This window comes from Arachis stenosperma, chromosome 6, assembly GCF_014773155.1.
Source record: "Arachis stenosperma cultivar V10309 chromosome 6, arast.V10309.gnm1.PFL2, whole genome shotgun sequence".
Classification (NCBI taxonomy): domain Eukaryota; kingdom Viridiplantae; phylum Streptophyta; class Magnoliopsida; order Fabales; family Fabaceae; genus Arachis; species Arachis stenosperma.
In genome coordinates, this window is record NC_080382.1 from 141,516,128 (window position 1) to 141,523,853 (window position 7,726).

The following is a 7,726-nucleotide window of genomic DNA, read 5'->3' on the forward strand; positions in this document are numbered from 1 at the left end:
ATGCACAAGGCTAAGATTGCAAGAATACAATTTATACAAAGAAATTCCATTAAATTTTTAGAAAGACAAATTTTGTTGCTCGATAAACTTTGATATTTATATACAATGATATTTCTATTTAGATAAATTAATTAAAATTTGGATAAAAAAGATTAAAAAAATTAATAATAGCAATAATATAGGTTAAAATTATGAATAATAATTGACAATGAATATTTTGATAGCGTAAGAGAAAACCGAAAGAGTTTATATATATTATGCTGCATTATTTTTATGAAAATTCTCAAAACGTAATTACATGTGTGTGTTTATTTTGTAAAAATATTTTCATTAATATACCACCAAACATATTTTCAAGTTTATTTTCTGTTTTTAGTGAAAATAAAAATTGTCAAATCAATAATTCCCCTAAAATGCTAGCAAATATATCTCACATATTTATTTATTATTTTATAAAAGACAGAAAAATTTGAATTCGTAATTTTTTAGATGAGTATAAAGAGACTATACTATTTGAGTTATAATTCATTGACATATCTCACATATATTTTATTAGTTAACTATAATGCATCTTAATGATGGCTTCTGTTATATATTAATTGTTATATCAAATCATTTACTTAGTATTAATAACGATATGTTAGAGACTAATTTCTTAGCATGATAATTTTGTAGCGACCAGCTTATTGAATTATTGACCTTTTAAAGGTTAAATTATCGGTATATTAATTATTTACAAACCAGTACCACAAAAAACGATTAAATGATATTGATTAAATCGTGTCTATCTTTTTTGATGTGCAACAAATAAAAACTAACACTAAATTGAGATGTTAGACACAAAAGCAATTATCACACTACCACAAATTTTTTTTGGGTCAAATTACATAAGATGAGATATGCGTGGCGAAAGCCTATTATATATCCCTCGTGCCTGTAAGTGTTTTAGGTTAGAGAAAGTATGGAGAGTCAATAATTATAGTATATAATATGCATAATGAATTAAAAAAAGATAAAATTAAAATTAAAAAAAATAGTTTATTAATTAATAATTTATTTTTAAATTTTAAAATTAAAAAAATTAAGATTAACATTTAAATGCATTCATACTATATATGATTATTAGTTTATTATTAATCTCACAATAACTTTTAATACACATCTAAAATGTGTTGTCATCATTTTCTGGTCGTCATCTCGCGCTATTGCACCCCTGTTGGTCGTACCGATATCGTCACAACCTCCTGCCGACACCATTGAAATCTCATCTGACACCACTATATCCCTCCATAACAAAGGTAAATTTCCCCATGGCTAAGACACTGGACGACAAAACATTGATTTTTTGCCCATATCCAATTAGCTGTCGAACCATTGAAGGAAGAGCAGCAGAGTTAGTCGTTGCGTCGTTTTTAACACGACCTTTCAGTGAAGCTATTTTAATGACCAGTTTAAGATGATCATTTTAGTAGGTATACGCAGGAATGGATCCAGAAATTTTAATATAGAAAAATCGAATTTTAGATAAATTTTTTAATTTTTTTATATTTTTTTATTTCATCAAAACAATTTAAACATAACACATAATATTGAGTTGATTTTTCAAAAGGTTTATCAATATATATATTAAAAAATTATAAATTTTTTTTACAAGTTTATTTTTAGTATAAGAGTTGTAAAAAGAAATATAACAATATTAATTATAAAATTATAAAATATTAATAATTTATAATATGTTTAGTTAAAAAAATTATAATTTGATAATATTCTTATAGAATATCTTTATAAATTTTTTTAATAATGTAAATTTTAAAAAAGTATAAGTATTTTTATAAAAAAAACATCTAAAGTATACCGTGTGATTACTAAAATATAACTACGTAAGTCATTATTAATACTTTATATAATAATATAAATGTTAAAATATGTTGATATTAAAAAATAAATAATTTTTTTTTTAAAATAGATATAAAGATGATTATATAAAAACTAATTTAAAAAGTATAAAGACTTGAGAGTATGATATTAAATTGGTTAAATAAAAAATATTAATAAGTAAAATAATTGAGATATAAATCTATTATATAATGAAAAATAATACATATAAAATTAATAAATTACATAATATTTTTTATTTTTTAAACACATATATCATATAAATATAGTTTCTTAAAATTTTGGGGGGTCGAGGATGGGTATGCGGATGGTTATTTTAATTCTTATGTGAATGATTATTTTGATTGAATTGGATTTAGTTATATATAATTAAAATATGTTAGATGTTCAATTCATTAGGTATGCGGATGATTATTTTTATCCTCAAGTGGATGGTTATTTTCACTAGGGGTGAACGACGCCAGTGGTGACGTGTGGCAAGCCAAACAGCAACGGTGAAGTGGGATGATTATTGATGAAGGTGGGGTGGCAATTGGTTGGCTCATATTGGAGTGAAAGATTTTGGTAAATTAAGATTTGGGATGGTTATTTTTTTTGGAATAATTAAGTGGAATTTTTTATTTAGGTAATTTGTGGAGTGTTTTTTATTTTTTATATGTATTGGTCTAAAACTGCCACCCATTATACACATTGTAAAGATTCTTCGTTGTCTCTCTAGCGGAGTTCTTTAAGTTATCGTACAAAGTAAACTATTATTTTTATCCACGAGAGTTGAAAACGTTGATACATCTACCTATAGAAGAAGGAAATTATTATTTGTACTCATAAAACATGAATTTTGCACAACAAAAATTATCCAAACACTAAAAAATTACCTAAAAATTCTAAATTACCCTTATCATAATCTATATCATCATCACATTATTCTCTCTCTCTGAAACATGTTGTTACAATAGAGACACCAACAACCATAACAGAACACATCCAATAAAAAAGAACTAGAAACCAACTGAGCCAACACAACCACATCATTGCAAAAGAAATAGATCCAACGCAACAAATTCAATCCGCAAGGTGAAAGTCCACCATTTCTTCTCTGCTCCTTTCTACATTCTCCAACAACAACAGCACTAGCAACAATGATGAAGAGGTAATAGAAAATGAGAGAAGAGATGAAGAGTTTGACGAGTACTATAGCGAAATTAGGCATCGAAGTCATCGGCGATGATCCTCAGCAAACTCCCCACCTTCTGGTTTTCCAGCGACAACAACTACCAGTAGATGAAATTCTCTTCCAATCTTCTTGCAAAGCCACGGGGTCTAATCCTCATCGGAGACTGCGTCCTCTTGCTCTGCAATGTCGGCTCGTCGTGGTTGATGAAACTTGTACGACGGTGCTAATGGTTGGTGAATTGAAGTCGTTGTGGCTGATGGAGGTCACGTGATAGTGCTTTAGGGAGTCTAACAAGTTCAAAATTTTTGGAGGTAGAGATAGGATTTGTTTTTCAGCGAAGTACACCAAGAGTGGGAGGGTGTTGGAGTGTTGGAAAAACTCAACAAAGGTTCAAAACAAGAACCTGTCTAACAGGGGAAGCACCAAAAATAATTTTTTTTCACAACCTGTGCGATTAAATAGGCAATACTTGTAACACCCTACCACGCTAAGCTTTACGCTTAAGCCGTAAAACAGAGGTGGTGTGGTATTACGACCTCTAAAATAAAATATATATTTATAATAGCAGAAGAATTATAATATGCTAGGAGCCGTGAAGAAAAGAGGAAACAAAATCGCAAAATAAAAGCGCAACGCTCAAGGAACGGGTTAACCTGCGTGCTAAGGAAACCATAACTATTAAACATATGATAACAGAAGTAGGAATAGAGTGCCAAAGATACAAAATAACAAGCTCCTAACTCAGCCTGCGAAGTCAAGACTGGCCGGAGAATATTTACATATATATACATACATATCCAGAACCCAAAAGTACATATACACAATCCTGCCTCTCCATAAACCTCTAGGAGGATCAAAAGAACAAGTTATGCGGAGAGAAAACCAAGTATATATATACACATCATAGCATAACAAAATAACCCTGTAACCACTCCGCTTCAAGGGTCCAGACGCCTAACGAGATGCCTCTCGACCTGCATCTGAAAAACAACAACATAGTATGGAATGAGAACCGGAGGTTCTCAGTATGGTAAAGGTGCCACACACATAATATATAAGGTCCTGGGAATGCCAGAGGCAATCCTAGAACGCCGACACTCAGATTATAGAGTTTAAAGTATTAAATAGAAGCCATAAAAGGTGGTTTACTAAGGATATTTAAACCTAACTTAACTTAACCTTAAATCTAAACCCCATTCTGCCATTCCTCCTTACCTCCAACTCCATCATGCATTTTCACAGACAAGTAAACAAACAAAGGCAAGCACAAGAAGGTTACAAGTACTGCAGATAACAAATATACATTTAACATGGCAAGTACATTTAGGCACACCCAGTTAGTACACAAGCAAGTAATTCAAGTAATATGCATATGATGCATGCCTGTCCTATGGCTGATGAGGCTCATCTGTCGGTTATCCAGCCAACCCGACAAGTCTGAATTGTACTTAGACTGTCCCCCGACGTGCATCCCCAAGAGTCTATGCATAGTTTTTCTCAAATAATCAATAATACTCAATGGGGGTAACATTTCCGGGAATTTATATAGTGCCCGGTCACACACTTATGTCGTAGGGTCAACAGAGTATCGAGTTTTCAACCTGGTACACGTGGTGGCAAGCCACGACACTTAATCCAGGGAATCTCGTATCTCAGATTATTCAAATTCATAAGCCATATAAATAATTCAATTATAATTCATCAACTTCAACATCATTCTCAATCGCATTTCATTCATCATCATACATCAATCATATTCAATCCTTATCCTTCATTATCACACCTCCCATTCCGTCCATCAATAGTTCCAATTCAAAACATAACTCATTCTTTTCTAAATAAATCAAACTTAAAACATACTCATTTTCTTAATAACTCTAAATCAAACCATATAACCTTTGAATCTAAATCTTTTTAAATAGTCATATAAACAAAATCTCTAATTTTTTATAAAATTTCGGCAGCATCTCCTCTAAAACTCGGACTTTGCCACCCTTTTCGGGTCCAAACCTGCTTTCTTTTCAATTCAACACACCTTTCCTCATCATCATAACAGTCACCACAATAAATCTACCTCAGATCAACAATTATACTCATACAATATTCAAATCCAACAACCAAAATTCAACTAAGGATCATAGTTCACTAATCCTAGGCTTCTAACATAAAATACCTCAAATCAATAATTCACCAAATTATTAGTTAATCAACAAGCACCAAACCAACCATGTTCATCAACAATAACATTCAACCATAATTCTCTCCAAATTAACATAACAACATTCACCATCCAAAATTAGTAACTAATTATCCAATAAACTTCAACCAAATATATTCATCAACAAATTACTAAACATTAAACATACACCTACATTCCAACTTATCCTATAGTCATCTAGCCTAAGTTTTCACAGAACATTATATATTAAATGTAAGAAACCTAAACCATACCTTGGCCGATTTCCACGTAACGACCAAAGAAAATTATTTAAAACCAAGGCAGCCCCTTCAAAATTCAACTAATCAGCTTCCTCCAAGTTCCAATATTCACAATTTCAAGCTCCAATTATTTATTCACAACCTAATACACATTCATAACACATATATATCAAATTTAATACTCAAAGCTCAAATTCAATGAAATTAAAATAAAATTATCGTATCCTCACCTTACCCAAGCTTCACATAAGCAAGAGTAAATATTTTCCTCAAGCTAATTGGATCCTAAAACATCAAAAATCAAAGAAATTCAACATTCCCACTTAAAATTTGAAAATTGGGGGAAATGAAGGCTGAATGTAAAATAATAAGTTACCTATGAAATTATTCCGGTAGAAACGTAGAGCTCAACGCGGTGAACGCGTGGCCACAAACGATGCGGCGATCGGAGCTCAAACGAGGAAGTTACGGGAAATTGAATTCACCGTAAACGAATTTCTCTTCTTCTCTTCCTTGGGAGGCTGCTGCATCGTTGAGGGAAATGAAGAGAATAAGAGCCCGTGGCTCTTTTTAATTGTTGGACTAATTGGGCCCACAGCCCGGTTTAACCGGTTCGGTCCGTTCGGTCCAATCTTAGACCGTTTTTTTCGAAATTGGTGTCAAAATTCTCGTTTCGATGAGCTCTATTCTAATTTAATATAATATTCACATTTCTAATCTTTCTTATTAAAAATTAATTTATTGACTAATTATCTACTAATTTAACCGGGGTTTACAATACTAAAGATACTCCAAGCAGCAAACAGAAATTAAATAATCAGACACAAGAATTTTAACGTGGAAAAACTCCCAAAAGAGGGACAAAAAATTCATGGGTCCTACTCCAGAAAAATTTTTTCCTATCAGAATAATTGGTACACAAACAGTATTCCTAGTGACACTAGGGCATCTCAACAATCAACAAAATACATCATCAAAACTGATGGAATCAACATAAACCCTCTACAAAAGTGGGTATCTCAAATCAGCCAAAAAAAAAGATAATACAACTAACAAATTATATCCTAATATTTAACACTACAACAATAATAACATACTAAAATTTTATAAGAAATAAAATAAGTTTACCGATTCAATTTGATCAAAGTTGGCTTGCTCTTTTCCCCTAATTTTTCTCTTCTCCTTCGACGTTGCTGCGTGCTTGTTTTCTTTCAAATTGAAAAGAAACCCTCCATCTCTCTCTATTGCTTTCCGTGGTTATTAGCCACTTTATTTATTTATTTATTTTTTTAATACTTGTGGGTTTTATTTGATTGAGAATCTACCAACATAAAAATTTTGGAGGTGGAAAAAAAGATGTAATGGTGGTGACTGTGGGTCTTTTGACCGTTACGATAGTGTTAAGGGAGGTCGACGATAAAAATTTATTGTGAAAAGGGTGAAAATGAAAAAAATAAAAAAGAAAATGCAAAGAGAGAATAGAGTGATGCCGTGATGGTATTAATGATAAAGATATGGGTAATTTAAAATTTTTAAATAATTTTTTAATATTTAAATAATTTTATTATATATAACTCATATTTTATGAATACAAATAATTTCTTTTTTCTATGAACAGATGTATTAACCTTTTTAATTTTCAACAAAAATAATAATTTACTCTATCGTATATAACTGTTGTAGTACTTTATTCTTAATCTTATATATGTAGTTATGCAAGTGTGAATTTACTTAATTATCACATTGTCATAGTAAACTATTCATTCCATTATAGTTTCGTAAAAATAAGAACGACAGTCAAACACAATAACATTAGAATCTAAAGAAAAAAGGTAATGTTATTTTAAAATTGATCACGTCACTATGATTTGATAAAATTTTGATATAACTATACTTTATATTAAAAATTATATATATATATGGTATTATCAATTAGAAACAGCAAAGTTTATCCTCCACAAATAAATATGTGACTTAATTTGTCAATTAATCAGTTTATTTATTCATTTAAATAAGTATTAAAAGTTTAAATTTTATCTTATATATGACAAATTCTTAGTAAAACACTGATTTATTATAAATTAGTGTTTAATCTATCAAATTAAAAAATAATATAAAAATAAAAAAATAAATATACAAAGAGATAAATTATTAGACCGTAAATTCAACACGCTGAATGTAATTTGATTGACTATCAATCTATCATACAAATAGGTG

General features: G+C 30.2%; 1 long non-coding RNA gene across 1 annotated transcript; it reads right to left on the reverse strand.

The window, feature by feature from the left end:
• Positions 1-3,777: 3,777 nt before the first annotated feature.
• LOC130936586 (uncharacterized) lies at positions 3,778-6,039 on the reverse strand. Its single transcript, XR_009068133.1, has 4 exons — positions 5,886-6,039; positions 5,740-5,794; positions 5,522-5,651; positions 3,778-4,050 (listed from the first exon to the last, which is right to left on the reverse strand). It is a non-coding gene; the product is annotated as an uncharacterized LOC130936586 (long non-coding RNA).
• Positions 6,040-7,726: the final 1,687 nt, after the last annotated feature.